This window comes from Oncorhynchus mykiss, chromosome 13 (genome assembly GCF_057628025.1).
Source record: "Oncorhynchus mykiss isolate SJ-2025 chromosome 13, ASM5762802v1, whole genome shotgun sequence".
Taxonomy (NCBI): domain Eukaryota; kingdom Metazoa; phylum Chordata; class Actinopteri; order Salmoniformes; family Salmonidae; genus Oncorhynchus; species Oncorhynchus mykiss.
The window spans coordinates 74601584-74613870 of NC_143034.1; positions in this window are offsets into that span (position 1 = coordinate 74601584).

The following is a 12287-nucleotide window of genomic DNA, read 5'->3' on the forward strand; positions in this document are numbered from 1 at the left end:
GCCATTGAAGAGGAGTGGGACAACATTCCACAGGCCACAACCAACAACCTGATCAACTCTATGTGAAGGAGATGTGTAGCGCCGCATGAGGCAAATAGTCACAACAGTGTTAAGGGAATTTTTATCAATGATGACTAATTATGTATACATTTCAATCAGGACTGACTAGTCCAAATGCTATTATGTACTGTACATAATGAATTCTCTCTTGCTCCCATTCCCAATTGTATATAATATAGTCAGGAGTTTAGTAACAATGACGGTCTGTTCCTTTGTACAAATGAATGAACTGTCTAGAATGCTGATTTACAGTGACTGACCTTGGCTTTAGGCGAGGAGGGAAGGCTTGAGAACTATAGGGCCTCTCTACCTGTGTCATGAAGAGATAGAACATTTTAGGAAACGCTGACGTCATTTTCAGTTTATAACCTGTGGTAAAATGTGTATTTGGCAGTACTCTCTTGAATTAAACGCTGTTACCTGACTTTTAAGACTGGTCTATCTATTTCATGCAAAAATGATAAACTTACAACTGATTATGAAATAGAGAGAGTGTGAATTTGGTTTTGGCTACAAAACATATAGGAATTTAGAATTCCTGTAACAAACAGATACTGACTGGTTTTCAGATCCACGCTCCTACTTCTTATTAATGTTTGATATGATGGTAGATGATCCTTTCACTAAATGGTAGTAACACTAAGTCATTCCATCCTTTCACTAAATGGTAGTAACACTAAGTCATTCCATCCTTTCACTAAATGGTAGTAACACTAAGTCATTCCATCCTTTCACTAAATGGTAGTAACACTAAGTCATTCCATCCTTTCACTAAATGGTAGTAACACTAAGTCATTCCATCCTTTCACTAAATGGTAGTAACACTAAGTCATTCCACCATTTCACTAAATGGTAGTAACACTAAGTCATTCCATCCTTTCACTAAATGGTAGTAACACTAAGTCATTCCATCCTTTCACTAAATGGTAGTAACACTAAGTCATTCCATCCTTTCACTAAATGGTAGTAACACTAAGTCATTCCATCCTTTCACTAAATGGTAGTAACACTAAGTCATTCCATCCTTTCACTAAATGGTAGTAACACTAAGTCATTCCACCATTTCACTAAATGGTAGTAACACTAAGTCATTCCATCCTTTCACTAAATGGTAGTAACACTAAGTCATTCCATCCTTTCACTAAATGGTAGTAACACTAAGTCATTCCATCCTTTCACTAAATGGTAGTAACACTAAGTCATTCCATCCTTTCACTAAATGGTAGTAACACTAAGTCATTCCATCCTTTCACTAAATGGTAGTAACACTAAGTCATTCCATCCTTTCACTAAATGGTAGTAACACTAAGTCATTCCACCATTTCACTAAATGGTAGTAACACTAAGTCATTCCATCCTTTCACTAAATGGTAGTAACACTAAGTCATTCCATCCTTTCACTAAATGGTAGTAACACTAAGTCATTCCATCCTTTCACTAAATGGTAGTAACACTAAGTCATTCCATCCTTTCACTAAATGGTAGTAACACTAAGTCATTCCATCCTTTCACTAAATGGTAGTAACACTAAGTCATTCCATCCTTTCACTAAATGGTAGTAACACTAAGTCATTCCATCCTTTCACTAAATGGTAGTAACACTAAGTCATTCCATCCTTTCACTAAATGGTAGTAACACTAAGTTGAAAGATTAGTGGAATCTGTGTGAGTAGCTGGACAGGTAGGATGACTGACAGTGAAGGTGAACAGGTGGTCACGTGTCAGGTGACAGAGGAATGGATGAGACTGAGGCAGGAATTCCTTTAACCATAAAGTGGTATATTTACTGAGTAGTCTGTGCTGCATCACAAAGGAAACAAATAACATGTATCCAATCAGATTCATAATCAAAGATCAAATCATATCATTCATTATTAACACAAGTTAGGGAGGTCAACAGTTCAGTTCATTAAGTCAATAGTAATCATCCGCGAGTCATTTAGGCTCGTAACTATTTATCATAAATCATGAAAGAATACAAACAGTGAATCTCTGTGAACAGTGAATACAATCTATAATACCCATCAAAGTCAATCAGTTAGCAAACAATGACGTTTCTCATTTCACTCTTTCAATTGTCTTCATGTGTACATATAATTCATTTCAATACATATGAACCATATCGATTGCATAATTGGCCTATGAGGATCCGTAGGGCCGTGATCATTGACAATTCACATTACACAATATGTTTGAAGCGTGCGCTCCAAGCCGCGCTCCGCGGTAAAGCCTATAAACAATAACTGAATGGCCCACTCTCCCGATCGCCACAGATAATTCAGATGAAAGGTAACATAGTCGGTGGACTTACGTGGATTCATGGACGCACAGAACTTCTGGATCAGATGGAGTTAAGGAAGAGAAAGCAGCGAGATCAGGCGATGGCAATTTCCTCCTTTTATGGAGTTGAGATCTGTCTGACATTTCCACCTGACCTAATTAGAGCGCCCCTGGCCCAGCTGAGTAAATGGCAATGAATTAAAGGAGTATTCCACCAACTCCATGGGCCTTTTCTACAAAGTCATTACATCCTTTCACTAAATGGTAGTAACACTAAGTCATTCCATCCTTTCACTAAATGGTAGTAACACTAAGTCATTCCATCCTTTCACTAAATGGTAGTAACACTAAGTCATTCCATCCTTTCACTAAATGGTAGTAACACTAAGTCATTCCATCCTTTCACTAAATGGTAGTAACACTAAGTCATTCCATCCTTTCACTAAATGGTAGTAACACTACGTCATTCCATCTTTTCACTAAAGCTCCAAAGTAACTTTTTATTGACAGATGCCTCATGTTTTGGATTTTGATGAAAGGAAATCCCATACAGCCTACTGGACAGGACTTTGCTATGGTGTCTATTTCCAGCCCTGCCATTTCGACCATGTCCTGATCTAGTGTTTGACCCCTGACCTCACACTGTCTCACTGTCCATGTCTGCTTTCAGCTCCCACCTCTACTTCACTGTGTTATAATGGACCTTATGCTTGTTATGTCACCTCTGTAACCAGCTATCAAACATAATGACCTTTCTGACTCTATCCCATAGCCCTACTTTCTAGAACTGAACATTTAAATTCCTCTATGAGTTTTGTTTCTGTCCATTTACTTATTTATGTATGTATTTGTTGTATATTGGGGTTGTGCTGCAGAGCATCATGGGAGTTTGTATGTGTTGAGATGATCACGTTCCAGATAAATGGTTGAACTGATTCCTGTCTCATCATTATTGAATTGTTATACAGACGTGGTTATGAAACCCACCAGACATAACAACAGACTGGTGATGAGTCTGAATCTACAGGAACTATTCTGTCTGTAAGATGTCTGTTTTACAACTGTTAAAGCTGTTATTTTCTGTAGTACGGTATAGGCTAATGTTAGCACAGTGTACTACTAACGTCACTTTTTCAGGACCCTGTCTTTCAAAAATAATTTTAAAAAATCCAAATAACTTCACAGAATCCAAATAACTTCACAGATAACTTCCAAATAACTTCACAGATCTTCATTCATCTTCACCCACCAGTATTAAAAACAATCCCATTACCCAGAGCGGCAATAGTTGCAATTGCTTCGTCATGTTTCCTATTTAGCTATTTTGCTATCTGTGACTGTAAGTCAACTACAGCCCTCACCACCAGCGACGTCATCACCATCACCTGCTGGCTCTGACATTGTGAAATGTTTGTACACAAACTCGGTTCAAGGATATACCGTAGAGTAGAAACAGTCTCTGGAAGTTTCTGGATTGATGGAGATGATGGCAGATGGTCCTCTGCGATGGTCTGCAGTGATCTTCAATGATTCACAGCGTTCTCTGGATCCCGGCAGTCTGGTTACAGAAGTACCACGGCAACTCCAGGCAGGCCTCACTGTCCGTTCTCAGATACCCTGACACCATCCCATGTCAGATCTCTCTGGCACTCTCCACTTTTCTCTCCACTTTTCACCACTACCGTAATTATGCACTTTACTACTCTAACAAAGCTATCAGAACCCCACTCCTGGTACCAAAATGTGTAGCCTGGCGAAAGTAAACCCAACACAGGACACAAACTATTGTGGGGTTGTTTTTTTCTGTCAAAGCTAACATTAAAAATTTAAAGAAGATCCACTTATTATTATTATTATTATTGTTATTTCACTTTGTACATATTATACTCAGAATATTTGATGCACTTTACTCACGGATTTATTTCACTTGATTGGGATTCGGACTGAACTTTACTATATGGGGACTTCATCGTGTCAGGATTTCCCTTCTACAATTATTTTTGAAAGACAGGGTCCTGAAAAAGTGACGTTTCTTTTTATGCTGAGTTTATAAGCCTAATGCAAGGGACCACAAGGCATTGACAAAAACGTCTTTCACGTGCAAAGGTGAAAGACGTCAGCACCGGACAGCGCCCATATGAAGTCTTTCAGCAACAACAACACAATACATCCAAAATGAGACAACAACAACAAGTGCATTTATTCCATATGCATAATCACACAACTGTGCATTGGTAATAATGTTTCGTATGAAATGGCTATCACAACATCAGAAATTGCATTAATAATGAGAAGTGCAATGCATTTAGCCTGTTAGCTGTGCACACACTTGTAAAACTAAATAAAACTAAATAAAAAACAAACAATCTTAGTGATTATATTTCTATTGCAAAAATACTTGCAGCTAGCGGTGACGAACTGCTCTGGTGCTCCCTTAAATCGTGGCTCACAAGTTTCTCTCTCAGACTCATCTTTCTTATCTCCCTCTTCTTCTTTGGCCCCCTCAGAGACAGGTTCTGGGTCTGGATTTTCAATTTCACTCTTCTCTTGATCAGAAAATGGTCCATTGCAATAGGGCGAGATGGGCGACGGGCTAGCTAGAAGTTAGCTCACATAACGTAGCCGAACGTGCGCGAGCACACACCAGACTCCCACGGCACGAGCACACACCAGACTCCCACGGCACGAGCACACACCAGACTCCCACAGCACGAGCACACACCAGACTCCCGCCCCACGGCACGAGCACACACCAGACTCCCGCCCCACGGCACGAGCACACACCAGACTCCCACGGCACGAGCACACACCAGACTCCCACCCCACGGCACGAGCACACACCAGACTCCCGCCCCACGGCACGAGCTCACACCAGACTCCAGCCCCACGGCACGAGCACACACCAGACTCCCGCCCCACGGCACAAGCACACACCAGACTCCCGCCCCACGGCACGAGCACACACCAGACTCCCGTCCCACGGCACGAGCACACACCAGACTCCCAGGGCACGAGCACACACCAGACTCCCACCCGACGGCACGAGCACACACCAGACTCCCGCCCCACGGCACGAGCACACACCAGACTCCCACCCCACGGCACAAGCACACACCAGACACCCACCCCACGGCACGAGCACACACCAGACTCCCACCCAACGGCACGAGCACACACCAGACTCCCACCCCACCGCACAAGCACACACCAGACTCCCACCCCACCGCACGAGCACACACCAGACTCCCACGGCACGAGCACACACCAGACTCCCGCCCCACGGCACGAGCACACACCAGACTCCCGCCCCACGGCACGAGCACACACCAGACTCCCGCCCCACGGCACGAGCACACACCAGACTCTCGCCCCACGGCAGGAGCACACACCAGACTCCCGCCCCACGGCACGAGCACACACCAGACTCCCGCCCCACGGCACGAGCTCACACCAGACTCCAGCCCCACGGCACGAGCACACTCCAGACTCCCGCCCCACGGCACAAGCACACACCAGACTCCCGCCCCACGGCACGAGCACACACCAGACTCCCGTCCCACGGCACGAGCACACACCAGACTCCCACGGCACGAGCACACACCAGACTCCCACCCGACGGCACGAGCACACACCAGACTCCCGCCCCACGGCACGAGCACACACCAGACTCCCACCCCACGGCACGAGCACACACCAGACTCCCACCCCACGGCACGAGCACACACCAGACTCCCACCCCACGGCACGAGCACACACCAGACTCCCACCCCACCGCACGAGCACACACCAGACTCCCACGGCACGAGCACACACCAGACTCTCGCCCCACGGCACGAGCACACACCAGACTCCCGCCCCCACGGCACGAGCACACACCAGACTCCCGCCCCACGGCACGAGCACACACCAGACTCTCGCCCCACGGCACGAGCACACACCAGACTCCCACCCCACTGCACGAGCACACACCAGACTCCCACCCCACCGCACGAGCACACACCAGACTCCCACGGCACGAGCACACACCAGACTCCCGCCCCACGGCACGAGCACACACCAGACTCCCGCCCCACGGCACGAGCACACACCAGACTCCCGTCCCACGGCACGAGCACACACCAGACTCCCACGGCACGAGCACACACCAGACTCCCACCCGACGGCACGAGCACACACCAGACTCCCGCCCCACGGCACGAGCACACACCAGACTCCCACCCCATGGCACGAGCACACACCAGACTCCCGCCCCACGGCACGAGCACACACCAGACTCTCGCCCCACGGCACGAGCACACACCAGACTCCCACCCCACCGCACGAGCACACACCAGACTCCCACCCCACCGCACGAGCACACACCAGACTCCCACGGCACGAGCACACACCAGACTCCCGCCCCACGGCACGAGCACACACCAGACTCCCACCCCACCGCACGAGCACACACCAGACTCCCACGGCACGAGCACACACCAGACTCCCGCCCCACGGCACGAGCACACACCAGACTCCCGCCCCACGGCACGAGCACACACCAGACTCCCGCCCCACGGCACGAACACACACCAGACTCCCACCCCACGGCACGAGCACACACCAGACTCCCACCCCACGGCACGAGCACACACCAGACTCCCACCCCACCGCACGAGCACACACCAGACTCCCACGGCACGAGCACACACCAGACTCTCGCCCCACGGCACGAGCACACACCAGACTCCCGCCCCCACGGCACGAGCACACACCAGACTCCCGCCCCACGGCACGAGCACACACCAGACTCTCGCCCCACGGCACGAGCACACACCAGACTCCCACCCCACCGCACGAGCACACACCAGACTCCCACCCCACCGCACGAGCACACACCAGACTCCCACGGCACGAGCACACACCAGACTCCCGCCCCACGGCACGAGCACACACCAGACTCCCGCCCCACGGCACGAGCACACACCAGACTCCCGTCCCACGGCACGAGCACACACCAGACTCCCACGGCACGAGCACACACCAGACTCCCACCCGACGGCACGAGCACACACCAGACTCCCGCCCCACGGCACGAGCACACACCAGACTCCCACCCCATGGCACGAGCACACACCAGACTCCCACCCCACGGCACGAGCACACACCAGACTCCCACCCCACGGCACGAGCACACACCAGACTCCCACCCCACCGCACGAGCACACACCAGACTCCCACGGCACGAGCACACACCAGACTCTCGCCCCACGGCACGAGCACACACCAGACTCCCGCCCCCACGGCACGAGCACACACCAGACTCCCGCCCCACGGCACGAGCACACACCAGACTCCCGCCCCACGGCACGAGCACACACCAGACTCCCGCCCCACGGCACGAGCACACACCAGACTCCCACCCCACCGCACGAGCACACACCAGACTCCCACCCCACCGCACGAGCACACACCAGACTCCCACGGCACGAGCACACACCAGACTCCCCCCCCCCCCCCCACGGCACGAGCACACACCAGACTCCCACCCCACGGCACGAGCACACACCAGACTCCCACGGCACGAGCTCACACCAGACTCCCGCCCCACGGCACGAGCACACACCAGACTCCCACCCCACGGCATGAGCACACACCAGACTCCCACCCCACGGTATGAGCACACACCAGACTCCCACCCCACGGCATGAGCACACACCAGGGATCGGATTGGGAACAGAAAGGCTGGTTATTGACTTTTACATATTTTATTATTTTAAAATGAAAAAAATACTAAAATGGCTGAGGGGGCTTAACTGGGGCTATGCAGATTTGTGACGGTACTGTAGCCCCCCTTAGCACCGTGCATGGACCACATTGTATAGTTAGTTTAAAGTTAGAGATATGTTGAAGATTTGTTGAAGCTGGATCAACACGAAACAGGAAATATAATCACCCATGAAACACAAGTGGGAAAAGGCTACCTAAGTATGATTCTCAATCAGAGACAACTAACGACTCCTGCCTCTGATTGAGAACCGTACCAGGCCAAACACATAAATACTACATAGAAAAAGGAACATAGACAACCCACCCAACTCACGCCCTGACCATACTAAAAGAAAGACATAACAAAAGAACTAAGGTCAGAACATGACAAAACTACTGTTATGTTTATGCTATAGTATGACGTTGTGTCACTAGACTTTGACCAGATATTATTGCATCCAAAGATCAACTGTACCTAGAACATAGATACAGAGACACTTGTCATCAGGAAGGTGCTCTCTCAGCACAACGGAAAATATCTCAATGACTTGACATGTTCTGGTTGTGAATTCAGCCTACAAGGTAAGAATCTTCCCTGGGATTATTGTAAAGTGTGTAGGGACATTAAATGTATGATATTGTCTTAGTTTAGAGAATGACAGTTAAACACTCAGACCTAACAGTCCATTTCACCTGGGACAGCTACGTGACAGTTCAATCATACAAAATGGCGCTAACTGGGCGTAGGCAAGTCAAATGTAAAAACATCTCGTATTACAGGATTCGTATATCGTTGTTATTTTACCATTTGTAAAAATGTTCATGTATCATAGTTCTAAATCATCTGACAGAATATCAGAACATTTGTTGTTTTCATAATTACCAGATCTCCTGCTTCCTGTGTAATTTGGTATTAAACCACTGAAAACACTTTTCTTAATATTATTATTGTGAATTAAATGTAGTAATAGTATAATAATAGCATAGCTGTTGAACAAAGCAACACACTAGAATGAGTGAAATGATTAACAGAGAAAGTGAGATGTTATTATCAATAGTTTCTCTACATGGAGAAGAGGTGAAACGTATCAGTCACCACTACATGTTCATGTGATGCATTAAATCACCTGACTGTTTGGATGTGTCTGTCAGTAAATGTTTTATTTCTAAGAGACAACTAATAAAAGAGAATAATTTAACTTAAATTATTATTTGTCACTGTGTTAACCACAACCAACATGTTGGATCTCTGTTTAGGGGTCAGAGCTCTATAATGAATCTCTCTGGGAAGAGAGTGGAGGGGGTTCCTGCCTCTAAAATGAGTCTCTCTGGGGGACATGTCATAAAGGCTAAGAGGTGAGATGACATTGTTGTTTAAGAACTTATAAAGAGTTAATTTCTAAAACATATTTCAAATTTGTCATTTCTCGTCAGAAATAATTTCACATGAGTACCTGCATGTGTCTGTAAAATATTAATGTTCTAAGAATTTAAATCATAGCTTTGTGGATGAATTTTTGTTTTGCAAAACACTATATAGCTGGAATTAAATGTTTGCATCCTGTACATTTGAGTGTTATATGTGGTTGTCTCACCAGCACACACACACACACACACACACACACCTTTGCCAGCATACACACACACATATCTACAGTGGGGCAAAAAAGTATTTAGTCAGCCACCAATTGTGCAAGTTCTCCCACTTAAAAAGATGAGAGGCCTGTAATTTTCATCATAGGTACACTTCAACTATGACAGACAAAATTAGAAAAAAAATCAAATGTTTAATGAATTTATTTGCAAATTATGGTGGAAAATAAGTATTTGGTCACCTACAAACAAGCAAGAATTCTGGCTCTCACAGACCTGTAACTTCTTCTTTAAGAGGCTCCTCTGTCCTCCACTCGTTACCTGTATTAATGGCACCTGTTTGAACTTGTTATCAGTATAAAAGACACCTGTCCACAACCTCAAACAGTCACACTCCAAACTCCACTATGGCCAAGACCAAAGAGCTGTCAAAGGACACCAGAAACAAAATTGTAGACCTGCACCAGGCTGGGAAGACGTAATCTGCAATAGGTAAGCAGCTTGGTTTGAAGAAATCAACTGTGGGAGCAATTATTAGGAAATGGAAGACATACAAGACCACTGATAATTTCCCTCGATCTTGGGCTCCACGCAAGATCTCACCCTGTGGGGTCAAAATGATCACAAGAATGCTGAGCAAAAATCCCAGAACCACACGGGGGGACCTAATGAATGACCTGCAGAGAGCTGGGACCAAAGTAACAAAGCCTAGCACCAGCAACACACTACGCCGCCAGGGACTCAAATCCTGCAGTGCCAGACGTGTCCCCCTGCTTAAGCCAGTACATGTCCAGGCCCGTCTGAAGTTTGCTAGAGAGCATTTGGATGATCCAGAAGAAGATTGGGAGAATGTCATATGGTCAGATGAAACCAAAATATAACTTTTTTGGTTAAAACTCAACTTGTCGTGTTTGGAGGACAAAGAATGCTGAGTTGCATCCAAAGAACACCATACCTACTGTGAAGCATGGGGGTGGAAACATCATGCTTTGGGGCTGTTTTTCTGCAAAGGGACCAGGACGACTGATCCGTGTAAAGGAAAGAATGAATGGGGCCATGTATCGTGAGATTTTGAGTGAAAACCTCCTTCCATCAGCAAGGGCATTGAAGATGAAACGTGGCTGGGTCTTTCAGCATGACAATGATCCCAAACACACCGCCCGGGCAACGAAGGAGTGGCTTCGTAAGAAGCATTTCAAGGTCCTGGAGTGGCCTAGCCAGTTTCCAGATCTCAACCCCATAGAAAATCTTTTGGAGGGAGTTGAAAGTCCGTGTTGCCTAGCAACAGCCCCAAAACATCCCTGCTCTAGAGATCTGCATGGAGGAATGGTAGTTCTGGGTATCTGCCAGACTGAGAAAAACATAGATACTGTGTTAAAAGTAATCTAATGATTAACTAGGCTATTGAACATTTCTTCAAGTGCAGTCGCAACAACCGTCAAGCGCTATGATGAAACTGGCTCTCATGAGGACCGCCACAGGAAAGCAAGACCCAGAGTTACCTCTGCTGCAGAGGATAAGTTCATTAGAGTTACCAGCCTCAGATTGTAGCCCAAATAAATGCTTCATAGAGTTCAAGTAACAGACGCATCTCAACATCAACTGTTCAGAGGAGACTACGTGAATCAGGCTTTCATGGTCAAATTGCTGCAAAGAAACCATTACTAACCTACAGAAGGGTTATAGTATGTTTTTGTCAAGGGTCATAGTTTGGCCATTGGAGGCATTTGTGCTTCTTGTTCATTGATGGAAAAAGCTCACTACATCACTATTGTCCAAACCAGTTGTGTTAGACCTGTTGTTTATTCTATAGTAATGGTTTTAAATCAATTATATCTACTGCAGTTGAAATATGAACCCTAACTATTGTTCAGGTTCCATTACTGTATTCGACCAATGGATGGAGACAATGACCACAGTAGCCCTCACCCTGATGCCCAACCTGAATTCTGTCACACCAGCTGAAGAGAGTTTCTCCCCATGCCCTACATGAACTTGTCCATATTCAGACAGTAGCTTTCAAAACAGAACTCAATTGATTGAACATGAAATGTTTTTTCAATATGTTTGAAATAGGCTAAGCTACTGTTTAATGCAGTGTTCTCAGTTTGTATTTTAAGCATATTTTATGTTTGTATCAATTGCAAAGACATTGGCAGCTTTGTTCTGAAGATATCAGACAGGTGGATAAACCATGTGATTCTATTTTAAATTTTTATATTTAACTCAGCAAGTCAGTTAAGAACAAATTCTTATTTTCAACGATGGCCTAGGAACAGTGGGTTAACTGCCTTGTTCAGGGGCAGAACGACAGATTTGTACCTTGTCAGCTCAGGGATTTGAACTTTCGGTTACTAGTCCACCGCTCTAATTACAAGGCTACCCTGCCGCCCCAATGTTTAACGGAGATCTTCTGTGTGTAAAGTGACGCGAAAGGGCAAAAAAGCATCTAACTTAGCTGTTCTACGAGTGGTCTGAGGCAGGCGTTAGATTATGAGGGTTTAATTAATAACGATGGTTTTGGGAAACAGCTCTGTTACAAATGCCCTGCGGGTGATTGTTATCAGCACCTCACAACCCCAAACTGCACACTCCCCTATCCATCCCCC